General features: G+C 43.8%; 1 protein-coding gene and 1 long non-coding RNA gene across 4 annotated transcripts in view; one reads left to right on the plus strand and one right to left on the minus strand.

The window, feature by feature from the left end:
• The window catches only part of LOC144755891 (uncharacterized), a 226,891-nt gene that overhangs the window by 208,625 nt on the left and 2,076 nt on the right, over nucleotides 1–16,190 (minus strand). For both annotated transcript variants that reach the window (XR_013594990.1, XR_013594989.1), the window contains exon 2: nucleotides 1,211–1,342. This is a non-coding gene — a long non-coding RNA (uncharacterized LOC144755891). The remainder of the gene's footprint in view (nucleotides 1–1,210; nucleotides 1,343–16,190) is intronic.
• SLC35B1 (solute carrier family 35 member B1) overlaps nucleotides 1–16,190 on the plus strand; it is a 252,538-nt gene that overhangs the window by 92,717 nt on the left and 143,631 nt on the right. The window lies entirely within an intron of this gene.

Here is a 16,190-nt window from a genome sequence, read left to right on the forward strand (position 1 = left end):
CCTTGGCACACGCTGTCTAAGGACTTTATTATAGGACCCTCTGTTGCAGTGCAAGTAAATACTGCTGTTATGGTTATAGAAGATTCTTTATCCAAGATGGCTTATTTCATTCTTTTACAAGGATTGCAGGCATCTCAGGAATTTGCAGATATGTTTTTACAAGCGATTGTATACTTACATGGTCTTCCTTCAATAATTATATCTGATCGTAGCCCTCAGTTTGTTTAAAAGTTTTGGAAGGCTTTCTGTGGGGTGTTGCAAATCGATGTCCGTTTGTTCACTAGTTATCATCCTCAAACAGACGGTCAGACAGAAAGAGTAAACCAAAGTTTAGAGCAATAGATAAGGTGTCAAGTACTACATAGCCCTGAAGACTGGGACTATGGGCAGCAGAATTTGCTTACAATAACTTGCAGCATAGTTTCACTACGATTCACCGTTTCAATGTAATTATGGTTTTCATCCTTGCATTTTATTGTTTTACTCTACCAAAGCTGCAGAGGTCCCTGCGACACAGAACTATATGGAAAACTCAAAGTCCTACAACAACCAACACAAATTAATTAAGGACAGGCCTAACTCATTTATAAAAGGAATGCTGATCAACATCACAAACCAAGTCTTGAATATCAGGTTGGTGACTGGGTTTGGCTATCCACATGGCACATTACTCTGAAGGGGCCATGCAAATTTCAACCACTATACATAGGCCTTTACACAATTGCAAAGAAAATGAATGCGGTAGCTATTAAATTGGAGTTGCATCCTAACATTCATTTACACCCTGTGTTCCATGTTTCATTGTTGAAGCCAGTGGCTTCAGGTACTGTTCTTTAGGCTAAACCTTCAGCCATTCTTGTGGACAATGAACCTGAATTTGAAGTGGAAGCCATTTTGGACTTGGGGCGAAATACAGCACAAACTGTATTATGTGGCTCACTGGAAAGGGTACGCCGCTGAAGATCGCACCTGGGAACCTGCAGGTCATGTACATGCCCCCCATTTACTATGAATGTTCCATCAACGCTACCTAGATAAGCCCAAGCCCATGGGCGGGGCAATGGGGGTCTGTACTGTCAGGATTGCCCGAGTGCATGTTCAAGGACATGCAGCTACTTTAAAGGGTGTAGCGCATAGCCTTTTAGACAGCATGCTGCACCACTGGAGACTGCTCGTCGTTATGAATTTCTTGCTTCTGGAGCCGTCTTACCTTTTTCCTGCATTTCTTCAGCATGCTGCAGTCCTCAGGGGAATCTGAGTCTTTGTCACATTAGCTCCGTTTTCAGTGTCGAGCAGCATTAAAGTTCAAACTGCATCTTGCCAAAAGTAATTCTTCCCTGAGCTGGAACAAAAACAAAATTGAAAATTATTTAAAAGCTGCGTCCGTGGGTAACGCGCTGCATGCGCATAAAAAAAATATTACTCAACTTAACTGACTAGTCTTTTGTGAAGTGGAGATTTTGATTCTTGTTAAAATCTGATTTAAAAGACTGATGTAATTCATGTTTTTGTTCTTTAGTCCAATGGCAAATCTAGTTGTATATAAACTTTGAATGCTTTAATTATTGCATATGACTAACCAAGAATATTTAAAGTGACAAAAGCAACATTTGTTTATGGAATGCGCAACTGTGTGAATTGTTCTTTTGACACCGTGAATCTATTTTCCTTATATTTGCAAGTTCTTTGGAGACTGTAAACCCTGCGTATTCACCAAAAAGTAGGCATGTGATGGGTAAGCTTACCGCTTATTATTTAGGATATTTAAACACATTAAAAAAGATTCTATTTTTTTTCTTAGGTTTCAGATAGCGCCACTTTTTTGTCAGGTGAATTCCATCATCTGACAGATGGAGGGGATTTTAGGCATTTATAATATATATATTTAGCCAGATACTACCTAGTCTGTAAATTCCCTTTAATTGCATTCACAGAAATCTATTCCTCAGCTGATTTCGCTAGGAGAGAGAGAGAGGAATTCAGAAGATTCAGAAGTAGTAGCCTTGAGATGATTCCAGTCTTCTTGCATCCCCTCTTCTTGGTGGGCCAAGTAAGTCTCTGACTTTATTGGGACATCTTGGGGAAGAGGTGTGGTGCAGCAGCTAGGGCGGCTGACACCAGAACACAGGGGCTCATGGTTGGATCCCCGGCGGTGGCTGCAGGTTAGACCAGCACCTTGTGACTCTGGGCAATAGCTTGCTTAATCTTCCCGACTGCCCCCAGCACCAGGACACCTCGCCTGAGGTATCTGCACGCTTTACAAATGCTGCTATTATTATTATTATCGGCTTCTGGGGAAGTTGGGAATTTTCTTCGTGATCCATTTTCACTCCTGCGAAAAAAGCACAGGTGAGAGGCTGGCACTCGTACCTAGTTTCCCAATTCTAAGTCGGCAAGTCAGGCCGTAACACTACGTCCTCTCCTTTTTAGGTCTCGCCGAGACAGCGATTGCACTGTCTCTTCAAGACATGTTGTATATACTTTATGGGCTTACAGCCCCCCATTGCTTTGGATTTGTTTTGAGTGTCCTTGCTTCCGAATCGTTAACCTTTTCTATTTGTCCCTCCTTTTTGTGCATGTTCCCTCCCAAGAAGCATTGACCCATTACTTGACGGGTGATTAGCCAGAAACCGGTCCCAGGATGCTTGTTTTCGGTCCAGGGAAGACATGGCTTGGCAGTTCGGGCTGGACTGTTCCCATGACGCACAGGGTCAGACTGATTTGCATATGGCCATGTTTGAACTGGGGTGGTGGAGTGAGCTAAAGAATGATGATGGATTAAACCCAGATCAGTTGTTTGGGGGTGAGTGTTTGATTTACTGAAACGCTCCGTCCATTATCCCCTTTGGTATCACTTTGTTCGCCCTAAGTTGGTAGGGTATGCCCAGACGTGGGTCCCTTGCTCACTCTGCCACTGGATTCAAGCTAGTCTGGCTGATGACAGCCGATTAGCCAGAAATCGGTCCCAGGATGCTTGTTTCCGGTCCAGGGAAGACATGGCTTGGCAGTTCGGGCTGGACTGTTGCCATGAGGCACAGGGTCAGACTGATTTGCATATGGCCATGTTTGAACTGGGGTGGTGGAGTGAGCTAAAGAATGATGCTGGATTAAACCCAGCTCAGTTGACTGGGGGTGAGTGTTTGATTTTCTGAAACGCTCCATCCATTATCCCCTTTGGTTCAGCACCATCGGGACATGGTAGTTTCAGACTCTTTGATTTTCCAATCCCCTCCTTGCCTTTTACAAGTTTTATGTGCCTTAAGTTTGTTAAAAGCTGCCTGCGTTATGCACAGTCTCTAGTAAAATGTTCTACGATAAATGCATTATCTGTCTGTAAAAGTTTCAAAACCCCTTAAAGATGCATGCAAATTTTGCACAAGTGAAATGTCAGCATTACCGCTACTAGAATTTGTGGCTTAGATCTATTTTACTTTTGTAGCCTCTGACACTTTAGTAGCTGGCTAGGTGGTGTTTGTATTCGATGTTACAACCTTTATAACTAGTGGGTGGGTAAATTCAGTGAGGACAGCTCGTCTTTTGGTAGTGGCTGAAGGCGATAAGGTTGCCATTTTGGCTGGCAATGGATAGTAACATTCATTATTAAGAATTGTTTGTGTGCTCTTTATACTTCTATAACATGGAGATAGAAAGAATTACTTTTCTTTACTGCACCAGCTAGGAAAATTCTCTTTAGTTTGTAATGGTATCTGTGGGTTTTATATCTCACCCATTGTATGAAACTGATTACTTACATGTAGACTTTGAAAAAATACTTTTTTCACATTAAATAGTGATTTACCTTTTGAGTTTTAAAAACGCTAATTATCTGCCTAGGGTTTTTGGGTTGTATCCAAATGCAAAGCACCAGTGTGTAGACCAAGCCAATTTATCCATCTTTAAAGTGTGTCTAATGCTCAACATGACCATTACACAATTTATTATGTAACTATGTGGATTTTTCTAGTTGTTGCACATAGTTGTTTGCATGTTTCAGATTGGAATCCAAACATATTATCTGTAACAGATCTAGTAAACTCAACAAGAAAAGACCATCTCTTAAAAGTCAACATGTAGTCGTTTCCGAAAGAATTCCGCAAAAAAGATTTTGTTGTTTTTTTCCCTTTTATTGACTAACTGCTTTTTAGAAAGGAAGGTTGTTTTTAGGTATCGCCTGTTGTCTCTTCAAGACATGTTGTCTATACTTTGTGGGCTTACAGCCCACCCATTGCTTTTCATTTGTTTCTTCGAGTGTCCTTTTAAAAGCCTTGCTTCAAACTGGTTAATCTTTCCTATTTATTCCTCCTTTTCGTGGCTTGTTCCCTCCCACGGAGCACTACACCATTACTTGTAGCCTTACACGTGTCTAGCAATTGCTTTAGGACCTTCTTTTCTTTGTCTAAGAGCACTTCACGAGCACTTGTGTTTTCCTTCACTCCAAGCTTTTCTGTAAAGAGGGCTGTAATTCTTGTTCTTATCTCATCACATTTGCTGTTTATTCAAAGACCAAGATCAAATGTCAGATGCTGTTTCCCCGAGGACGCCTGTTTACTTTTCTTTCTCTGACTTCAAAGTGAGAGATCCCCTCCCCTACCCACTCACTCAGTCACTCACTCTCATTAGTGCTTGCCCCCTCGTTGCTTGCCCCTTCTGTCCCTCGTTGCTTACGGAGTCTCTTGATGCAGCGGTCTTTGATGTATATTTGTGTGGCACATTTTTCGGTTGTTTTTAACAATGTTAATAGCGGATCAATAACTGGATTGTGAACACTTGGTTTTTCTTGCCATCGCTGGCTGCGCTCTCGCCTCTGTGCTGCTAGTAATACCTAATGCCAGCTGGCCCCACACCTTTACCTCCCTCCTCAATGGCTGTGATTCATGCTCCCAGTTACGTCAGCCACTGGTATGTCACCACTTCTCCCACTGCTGCAGGCAAAGCCCCCCTTATGCTCGCCTTTTGCTGTAGGTGATGGCTTACGGCGGCCAGTTGAGCACCTTTCTCAGTTGCTGAACAGTGAGACGTACTGGTCTGGAATGTACCACTTGGTGAGACCCGAGGGACGAGGAAGAACAAACTTTAAAGCACGGGCCTTTCATTCGAACCACAATCAGGCATGTAACTGTATAGTTTTATTCGTACACTGTACTGCTTTGTTCGTAGTAACAAAGAAATGGTAGTAAAACATTTAAAGGAGACCAAAGCCCCTAGTTCCACCCCTTCATCGATGTTCGCTTTGGTATGATATTTATTTTTGACGACATATGGACATGAGTTGTATAACATCAGCACACACAGGACTTGTTTTCAAAAGCGTTCCCTATGCTTACATTGGATTCTTTTTTTGAATGAAGATACATTTTATGTTTATTTCATTCTGTTTCTTTGAGTAAGCCGCTTGACTTAAAGAAATACTTGATGCTGGGAACTTACTATATTTTGCTGGCAGCAGAATACAAAGTTCCCCAGGAAGAGTGTGACAACGTGGAGCGCGGAGTTGGTATAGTCAGTACCGTGACTGGAAGGGTTCCCTAGTCGGAACTTAGAGAGCCTCACACACCCAGAGTATTAGGTGTGGAACACACCCTTACTGGAGGGTGTCCAGTGTCATCATCGACTCACTGCCCCTCGTCAGACCGGCGCTGCAATATCTGACGGAGTAACCAAAAGGTACTCTTTTGACGGGGTTCTTTTAGTTCCTTGCCGATGGTGGGTGTGAGTGAGGATGAAGAAAAGTGTAGTCAGTGCAAATGTGAGTGAAGGTTAAAAAAGGTAAACAGTCCACCCTCAATTTTATTAACGTGGCTGGTTCCTTAGTTAAAAGGGGTGAGAGGGGAGCTAGAGGCCGTATGGGTATACAGAACACTAACTCAACCCCCTAGTGTGGTCAACATGTTTCTCGCCAACCGGCGATTCGTCAGGACCTCAATAAAGTACTACACAAAAAATAAATAAAAAACAAATATGGACTCAATGCTCATGCACTATGATGAAGGCAAATACAACCTCTCTGGGTCGGAGGACAAGAGGGCCACGGGGTCCTGCTCTATTTAGGCGACCCTGAAGGGAATGAAATAAGGCCTCGCAGCATACTCCCGTGAGGCCAGCGCTCTTAGGTAAGATGCACCTTCAATGAAGCGCTGGTACGGCGGGACACCTACCCCTCACGCTCGCGGCACCTGGTCAGGGTGCGAAAAAAAAAAAAAAACTTACTATATTTTGTCAGCAGCTGCTTTCAGTATTGCGTGTAATTTTAAAAAAATGATATGTTTATCAACCAAGTTTGCATATCAACCTTTTAAATCACAAATAACTGTATTAACAACAATATAGATAAAGTAACTTTTGATCTTAATAGGCTGTTTCTAAAGAACTATCTCTACTGCTTCATTCAGAAATCACATTTCCACCAAAATAAATCTAATTAATGCAAAAAAGCAGGTGCGAATGACAATATGTTTGAAAAATATTACTTGTATACAAACACATTTGGTTTAAAAGCAATGAACAATTACTTGATGCACCAAATCACCTTTTATGCATATCTCAGACACATTTTCCAATGTTTATAAAAATCAATCTGCAGAATTTTGTGTTATGGCTCAGAGACCAAACACCAATCCTAAAAAAAAACAAAAAACTTTATATTCCTCTGTGGCAATTTAGCTATGTACGAAAAGGTGTCAGAACCCCTAGTGATTCCACATTCAACCCGTTTGCTGCTTCGAACGTTCAGCGCCAGTGCTGAACGTTCGAAGAAACGGGTGCGGCCGCGTCGGCCGTTGGACGTGCGCAGCACCAGGGAGGTAGCTCGCACGACGGCCAACGGCAGCAGCGATAGGGTTAAATAAATTGAGTGCTTGCTTAGAAAAAAAGCATTGACAAAGCCAATGGGTCTTTCCTAAGTGAGATCTCTTGTTTCATAGCCATGTTGCAACATAGCTGAAAGTAAAGAAAAAAAGATCTTTAACTCAGTGTTGTCATAGCACTTTTTTTTTTACTTTCAGCCATGCAGCGCTGAAGCCAGCGCTGCTGTACATATGGCCGAAAAAACACTAACAAAGCCAACAGATTTCACATAGGCGAGAAAGACTGGCTTTGCTAATGCTTGTTGCATAATGACACAGGAAGATGCTTGCCTTTTGATTAATTCAATGCTATGTCTTGTAGGAATCTCGGGATATGTTCCACTAGCCTGTTAATGACAATGTTGAGAGAATAACAACACATTTCTCTCCGCTTTTGAACGTAAACCATCGGCTTGATCATAAGCTCTTAACTTGGTATCCTTCCTGAAAGTTTATTTATTTCGTATCCTTGAAATAACGAGCAAATTATAAAGGTGTTTTGTTATTGTGGATTTTTTCTCCAATATGGAGAGTTATTTAGTACAAAATCAGAATACATTTTGATGTGCAGGCGTCTTTTAATACTGCTAAAGTGGGTTGTTATTGGAATAGCACACCTGAATAGATTTTTCTCTTGCTGGCAACGCACCGCATTCATATCTTTCTAGAAGAAACATATAATTTTGTTATGTTTTGGTGCACTTTGGTTTTCACCATAACAAGACTTTCTCAACAACGAGGCCTATGTGATTCCTACATATAACTTTTGAAGATGTCGCTTCGGGAAGAGTAAAGGAAAGCAAGTGATGGCTGAAAATGTTAAAGCTAACACTTCTCCATCAGGAAATGCATTAATGGGCCCGAGGTTGCATACAAAACCGCTATATTTTGTTTTGGCTTCATGTTCAAGGAAGATGGAATCAGAATCCTTGTTCCTAATTTATAATTGATTGCATTTGCTCCAATGTACCTAGTGCTATGCTGTGAAGCGAAGCAACGGTTGTAGGTTCTGTGTGAATAAAGTGGTGTGTCTTGTTCCATGGGTGTCCTTGTAAAACTGGAAATGGAATTGTGATATGTATGTTGGTGTGCTGTCTTTGTTTTGTTATCATATACTGTATTGCACTTGGACTATTTCACTGAACGTTTAATACAATAAAAGAGCAAACTTTACTAGAAGTAGGATTCTATGTACTGAATGAAAAATTAGGTTTGCAACTACAAGTGCAACACAGGATTCTTTAGGAGTAGCTGCTGGTCCTCCTCTTAGAATACAGAACTTAGGCACCTTGATTGTAGACCTGTAATAGGTTCTTTTATTTTGCTGGTGAAGAGTGTGTAATTAGAAACATAAATTATTGTAGTCCCTGCTGCTCTTATTGTGAGATGACACAACTAGGGTCCTTTATTTTTTGTGTGACATTTGCTGTTGTCGACATTCATGCCATGGTAACTGAGGGTTTCATGTGAAACCCCATCAGAAATAGTACTACGGCCAGACCTAGCCAGAAGGTTGTACTAAGGCCATAACTAGTATGATCATTCAGGTCATTTGTAGCAGTATGTGAAATAGTAGGGTTTAGGTCTCGCATACCAAACAGCACAACCTGAATGTGTGTGGAAAAGACCTATTGTCATCTTACAGTGAACTTAGGGCCTGATTTAGCTCTTGGTGGGCAGGTTACCCTATCACAACTGACAGATCCACCGAAATATAAATCCCATTATATCCATTGGGATTTATATTTCGGCGGACAGGATATCTGTCACTGTTGTCACTGTCACTGTCCGACCACAAAACCACACTCAGAGGCACCCTCATCTACAGACCACCAGGACCCCGCACACAATTCAGCGAAGACATCGCTGACTTCATCAGCCCACACGCCCTCCCCTCCGAGAACTACATTCTACTGGGTGACTTCAACTTCCACCTGGAAAAGAAAAACGACAACAACACCACTACCCTCCTGGATAACCTAGCCAATCTAGGACTCAATCAACTTGTTGACACCCCCACCCACTACGCCGGACACACACTCGACCCTATCTTCACTTCCAGCAAGCACATCTCCTTCAATCACACCACAGCTCTCCATTGGACGGACCACAGCTGCGTTCACTTCAACTACAAAAAGTCCACGACCCACAACCCCCCACAACCTATCCACCGAAGAAATTGGAACAAAATCACCTCCGAACAACTCTTCACATCGCTTCACCAAAACCCCCCCCACCAAATCATCGGACCCAAACCAAGCAGCCTCTAACCTCACCCAATGGATCACCCATAGCGCCGACGAACTTGCACCTTTGAAAAACCATCGAATCAAGCAAGGTAGCAAAAAAGCCCCCTGGTTCAACGACGACCTTAAGAAATCCAAGAAGCTCTGTCGTACTCTCGAGAAAACCTGGAGAAAAACCCCATCCACTGTGCACCTAGACACCTTCAAAAACGCCACCCGCAAACACCACCAACTAATCCGATCCACCAAGAAATCAGCATTCAAGGATCGACTTGACAACAATACCCAAAACAGCAAGGAATTATTCAACATCGTCAAAGAATTTACTAACCCCACCGCCGGCACCAACGACATTTCTCCCTCCCAAGACCTCTGCGACTCTCTAACCACATTCTTCCACAACAAAATCGCCGAAATACATAACAGCTTTGAAAACCAGTCCGAAGTTATGTCCTCTCCACCCATTTCCGAACCAACACCGCCCTCTAACAACCTTTTCGCCTGGAACCCCATCACCACCGAAGACACCATCCACCTGATGAACTCCATCCACTCAGGATCGCCAACCGACCCATGCCCACACCACATTTTCAACAAAGCTAGCTCCATCATCGCACCCCATCTCCGCGATGTCATCAACTGCTCCTTCAACTCCGCAACCTACCCGGAAATCTGGAAACATGCCGAACTCAGCGCCCTTCTAAAGAAACCCACAGCAGACCCCACCGAACTTAAGAACTACCGCCCCATCTCGCTCCTCCCATTCCCCGCCAAAGTCATTGAGAAAGCCGTCAACCGTCAGCTCGCCGCCTTCCTCGAATCCAACAAATCCCTCGACCCCTCACAATCCGGCTTCCGAGCCAAACACAGCACCGAAACCGACCTCATCGCGGCAACAGACGACATCCGAACTCTACTGGACAACGGAGAAACAGTTGCCCTCATCTTACTTGACCTCTCCGCAGCATTCGACACAGTCTCTCATAGCACCCTCATACAACGACTCATCGACGTCGGAATCCAAGGAAAAGCATTGGACTGGATCATATCGTTCCTGGCCGGAAGAAACCAGAGAGTCTGCCTCCCCCCCTTCAAATCAGAGGCCACCGAAGTCATCTGCGGAGTACCACAAGGATCATCACTCAGTCCTACCCTCTTCAACGTATACATGAGGCCCCTCGCTTCCATCGCACGCCAACACAACCTCAACATCATCTCCTATGCTGACGACACACAGCTGATCCTCTCCCTCACCAAAGACCCAAACACCGCCAAAACCAACTTACACCAAGGAATGAAAGAAGTAGCCGAGTGGATGAAGAATAGTAGTTTAAAACTCAACTCGGACAAAACGGAAGTCCTCATCTTAGGGTCATCCCCCTCTGCCTGGGACAACTCATGGTGGCCACCGGCCCTGGGAACCACACCCACACCTACGGACCACGCACGTAACCTGGGCTTCATCCTGGACTCCTCCCTATCGATGACCAGACAAGTCAACGCCGTCTCATCATCATGCTTCAACATCTTACGCATGCTCAAAAAAATCTTCCGATGGATCCACACCGAAACAAGAAAGATGGTCACTCACGCACTGGTCACAAGCCGATTGGACTACGGAAACACCCTTTACGCAGGTACCACAGCCAAACTTCAGAAAAAACTCCAACGCATCCAAAACGCCTCAGCCAGACTCATACTGGACATCCCTCGACAAGCCCACATTTCCGACCACCTGAAGGATCTCCATTGGCTCCCTGTCAACAAGAGAATAACGTTCCGCCTCCTCACCCATGCACACAAAGCCCTCTACGACCTAGGTCCCGATTGCCTCAACACGTGTCTATCCTTCTACACCCCCTCCCGCCAGCTACGATCGTCCAATCAAGCGCTCGCCGCAATTCCGAGAATTCACAGATCCACCATGGGAGGAAGATCTTTCTCCTACTTAGCGGCCAAGACCTGGAACTCTCTCCCCACCCACCTCCGCCTTACACAGAACCACCTCTCCTTCAGAAAGCAACTAAAAACCTGGATATTTGATAAGTAAAGCACCCTCCCTCAAGCGCCTTGAGACCCTATGGGTGAGTAGTGCGCTATACAAATTTTGGAACTTGAACTTGAACGGTCTAACCTGTCAGCCAAGATCTAAATCAGGCCCTTAGTGTCCACTCATTGCTTACCACTGGTTGGCTTTACTGTTGCTCTCATTTGGTTGTTTTCATTAATCAAAATTTGTGGGCTTTCCTTTGCCTCATTATGTTCATCCACTGCTTACTTTTTAGTCACTATTATTCGTCTTATGTTAAGCACTCCATGAGAGTGAAATTTGTTTTTTAGTTGCCTACCGTGTGTACTTTCCTGCCTTCCCTACCCTGCAGTGATCCCTGGTGCCTTTCTCTCGACTGCTTGCTTCTCCCCGTTCGACTCCTTCATGTTGTACTTGCCCACACACTTCTCCCCTGGGTTCCTGTATATATAGCTCGTGTACTTATCCTCCTTCAGCACTATCTTAATCTCTGTAGTCTATGTTCCTCTCGTCCATGTTGCTTTCACTCCCCCAGTTTGCTTCCCCTATCCGCTTTCAGAAAAAACAACCTTGCTTTCTCACTTTCACTTTTTTAGGTCGAGCCTAGCGGCAGCGCGCATGCACTGCTCGCTCTGTGAGGCATGCTGTAGTAGAGTATGCAGTGGAAGCTCATCCCACTCCCTGCCCATAGTTTTAATTGGCTTGTGTCATTGTCTTTGGTAAACGCTGGCTTCCGATTGATTAGGAGGCTTGTTAGTCTCTCCTTGGTACCGCCCAGAAGGACTGGATCTTTTACTTGGCTCGTTACAGGGCATGCTTTATCTACTGGGTGAGCACTGTTTTGTTTATTGATCCTAATAGGGACAATGGCGTCTGCTTGTTATTTGTTATATTTGCATGCTTAGCACGGCACCCGCTCAGTTTAAAATTTATTTTCTAAAGTTTGATGAGCGCAGCGCTCACTCCAGGGACACCCCGCTTGGTTTTATTATTATTTTTTATTTTAAGACTGAGAGCGCAACCCTCTTCAGGGACACCACACTCTTTCTTTTTTTAAACTCTTACAATGCCAATAGGTTAAAAACTCACATTAGCGAGACCTATTGCATTGCTTTAACCTGTTTTCAGACAGGGCTCGTAAGGAGGGGTAAATCAGCCTCTGCGGTTAAGGGGGACTGGAGGTACTTTGTCATGTACAACAATCGCGTAGATATCCGAAATGTCTTTCAGGGACTCTGTCTGGAAACTCGCCTTTTATGACTATGGTGGTGCCTGGTGTCCGTAAAAGCGGACACCAGGCAAAAGCATGCACAGTGACAACATTAAAGTGAGAATATACACCGAGAGAGTATCGCAAGTCGAAGTGTTTATTGGTATGAATGTAACAGCAGCGTTAGCAGCGTGACGCGCCACGAGGACTACATGCATTTATATTAAGCAGGCCCGGGGGTGAGCATCTTATAAACAATTCATATAGGGCCAGATGTAGGTAATTTTATTTTACCATCTCTTAAATACCGAATCATACTGATTCGGTATTTAAGAAGTGGTAAAATAGAGGGGGGGGGGGAGATGTAGGTATTTCAGATTCGGTAAATACCAAATTGTTAAGATTCGGTATTTACCGATTCTGTAAATACCGATTCGGTAATGCCCATTGATTCCTATGGGCATTGAAGCCCATAGGAATCAATGGGCATTACCGAATCGGTATTTACAGAATCGGTAAATACCGATTTCAGCAAGGGTGCAGGGGGTGTGACTTTGACACCCTCTAGCACCCCAAATACAGGCATGTGTGCCATGTGGCACACAGACATGCCCTAAGGGCATGTTTGTGTGTCACATGGCACAGGTGTGCATGCACAGATGTGCATGCACACCTGAATTCGGTATTTTACCACCCAATTGGATTGGGTGGTAAAATACCGAATTCTGAAGGCCTGTAGCACTGTAAACAGTGCTACCTACATCTGGGTTTTACCGAATCGGTAAAATTACCGATTCGGTATTTTACAGATTCGGTAAATTTACCAAAACGGTAAATTTACCGAATCTGTAAAATATTGGCACCTACATCTCGAAAACCAATTACCGGTCGGTAACGGCCGATTTCGGCCGTTACCGATCGGTAATTGGCGACCTACATCTGGCCCATAATGTTTATTGGCTCTGCACATGTTTTAATGAGATACGCCGAGAACGTCGTTAAAAGAAAACAAGTGAAAATGAGAGCTTCCGGTCACTTGTTGTGACGTCCTCGGCTGACTAGAGTGGTCTTTGTCAGACTGCACCTCGCACCCATTACCCATGCCCCAGAATGGCATGCTTCTGGTGTCAGTGGGCATCTGCTAGAGGCTACCCGGAGTGTGTTTTTATAACATCTAACTGCTGGAGGGAGGCCTGCCTTATGTTCCCTGTTTACCTGTCTATGAAGTTAAAAGTCTGCCATCTTGCTTTGACCTAACTACGTCATATGATCTGATTCAAGTGAACTTTGTACTAAACCGCATTATGCTAATTTCTATAGCGCCCACAAGGTTCATACGAGTAGGGCTCCTGGTTTTACATTTGACTGATATGTACAATTACTACAGACAAAAATCACATCTGCTCCACTCTATGTACATATATTGTTAATTATGGAATATAGCAGAACATAGGCTTTCTTTTGAGTGATTCTCACTGCTTAATATTAGCTGCCAAACCAACAGCTGTAAGATTGACAGACATGGGAGGTAAAACAACAGGAGGGGGTCCTAATGAATGTTTAACCAGCAGCAGATGTGCATGTGTTTGTAACTCAAAGTTATGTTAAAGTACACCATATATGAGCGAAAGACTGAGCATGGCTTCTTGTGGTACTGAAACTCATTAGGCACCCAAGCAGAACTGCATCAATACCTGTCACATAAATGAGGGACTATATTAGTTGCAATTTCATTCTTTTTAATTTTTTTTACAAAATCCCTATATATAAATATACATACGCTCACAATGAGCAACATATAAATATGCAAAATACGGATAGAAAAGATAGAAATGTTTCAAAGGAAATAGCATTACTCTGTCTATCCTAAATATAATGAACCACATGAATATTGTGAAATTATACTAAATACTGTCCAGGAGTCTCCAGGTTGAAAAGTGTGCTGCCTAATTTCAGGTATTTTCAACAAGAGCCCTGTTCATCATAGCCAATTATCTGATACAGATAAAGAACCATTATCTCTGTTATTTTTTGTTATGATACATACATTTTATGCCTCAGGCTGTTCGGTAACTTAATAGAGGCCATGCCCCTTTCTTTAGACGAGGCTCGTCTAAAAAAGGGGTGTGGCCTCTATTAAGTTCAAGCGCGGCATGGGGCACTTAGAAACAATATTTACAATTCAGTAGGTCTCGCATTTGCGAAAATTTAAGCTATTCACATATACAGTGCCAATAGTTCAAAGTCTTCGAAATGCAAGACCTATTGCATTGCAAATGCTTGTTTTATTTAGCAACCCATAAAAAAAACAAATTCGAACTCACATCATTTTGCTAGGTGGCTGCATCACAGTGATCTTTTTCCTCTTTAGCCACATTGCACAGCATCTGGGATGCCATACAGCGTAACCAGAGCATGAGTCGGGGGTACACGCGGGTGGACGGTGTCCACCCACTATTTTCACAGGGTGAACGCCGTCTGCCCGCCAAGAATTTGGGCCACACTGAATAATGTGCTGAACTCGTCCCGGTGTAATTTCCAAATTTTCAGCAGCGTCTGCATGTTGTCTGCATTCCATTTGCAACAAGCAACAACGTGCAGGCGGGGACGGGGCTTTCTTGTTTCAGACTCCTGTTGGGCCCATAACAAAGGCCGAATTTGAGGGGTCATCAGGCCTCCTTTTGTTGGAGTGCCTTGGCTGGGAGCAGTCAGGAGCCTCACACCTCATGTAAATGAAGCGGAGGGGAATCAAAGGCTCACACCTTGTTAGCACTTTGTTCAGTCCCTGTTTAGGAGCTATTCCTGCACTGTAAAAATGTTAGATGTCTTGGTCTTTCCAAGTTTTTACACAAAGCAAATTTATCTAGAGCTTACTTGCCCTGAGGAGGCGTAATTTAAGTATCATTATTTTTTCTTGCATAGCCCTACTCATCCCAATGCAGGGTGTCAGAGCACTTTACATCAACACATGCATATTAAATGTACAATAAGTTATATAGGCTTCTAAATTAATGTACAGGCTGTGTTACATAAAACTGGGGGATTGCAAGGTGTAGAACTCACATATCATCTTCCATAGCTATCTGTGCTATTATCCTCGCAATGCGCTCAAACGTACATATGAAAGACCTGCTAAACATATATGTGCGGACTTAAGATCGGATGTCACTTCTTGTGATGCCACTTCCTGTAAAGTTGTGGCTTCTGATGGCACTTTCTATGTTGTCAATTCCTGTGATGCCATGTGTGATGTCATGCACGTGATGCGCGCGCCGTGATGTCACTTGCATACTGCCTAACTAGGCTAGCCCCCCCCACTTCTTCTTAGGTCGAGCCTAGCGGAGCGCGCTTGCCGTGCTCTAGAATAGGGCCTCTTGGAATCACTCCAGACTTGTCAGTAAACTCGTGAGTGTAGCTTTGGGTGGCTTTAGATTTTCCAAACATTGTATTGGCCTTCGCGTGTGGTTTTCAAAAATGAAAGCACGCAATTGGCCAAAGGCGGGTGCATGCACCATCTTTTTCAGTGTATGTTTACTCCCACGGGCTACAGCTTCGAGGAGCGAGTAGCGGCGCGCAGAGTGCCAACTGCATTCTTTTGTGGATCATTAAACACAGCGCGGTCACGCGCAGCTGGAACGGTACCACTTCTTTTATTTATGAGCAAGTACTCCATCTGCATTCCCGCCCTCCTCTGACTCTCTGTTGTGTTTTTATTACTTTTATTTGCTACAGTATGCCTGGCAACTCACTCCTGTTCCTTCTCCTGTCTCAAAGGTCCTCCCTTGTAGTGCCTGATCTGGTGTGCCCGTCATGTGATCTTGAGCTTTTCCTCTTGCCTTCCTGTGCCAAGTTTTCTCCTCCAT

This window comes from Lissotriton helveticus, chromosome 5_1 (genome assembly GCF_964261635.1).
Source record: "Lissotriton helveticus chromosome 5_1, aLisHel1.1, whole genome shotgun sequence".
NCBI lineage: Eukaryota > Metazoa > Chordata > Amphibia > Caudata > Salamandridae > Lissotriton > Lissotriton helveticus.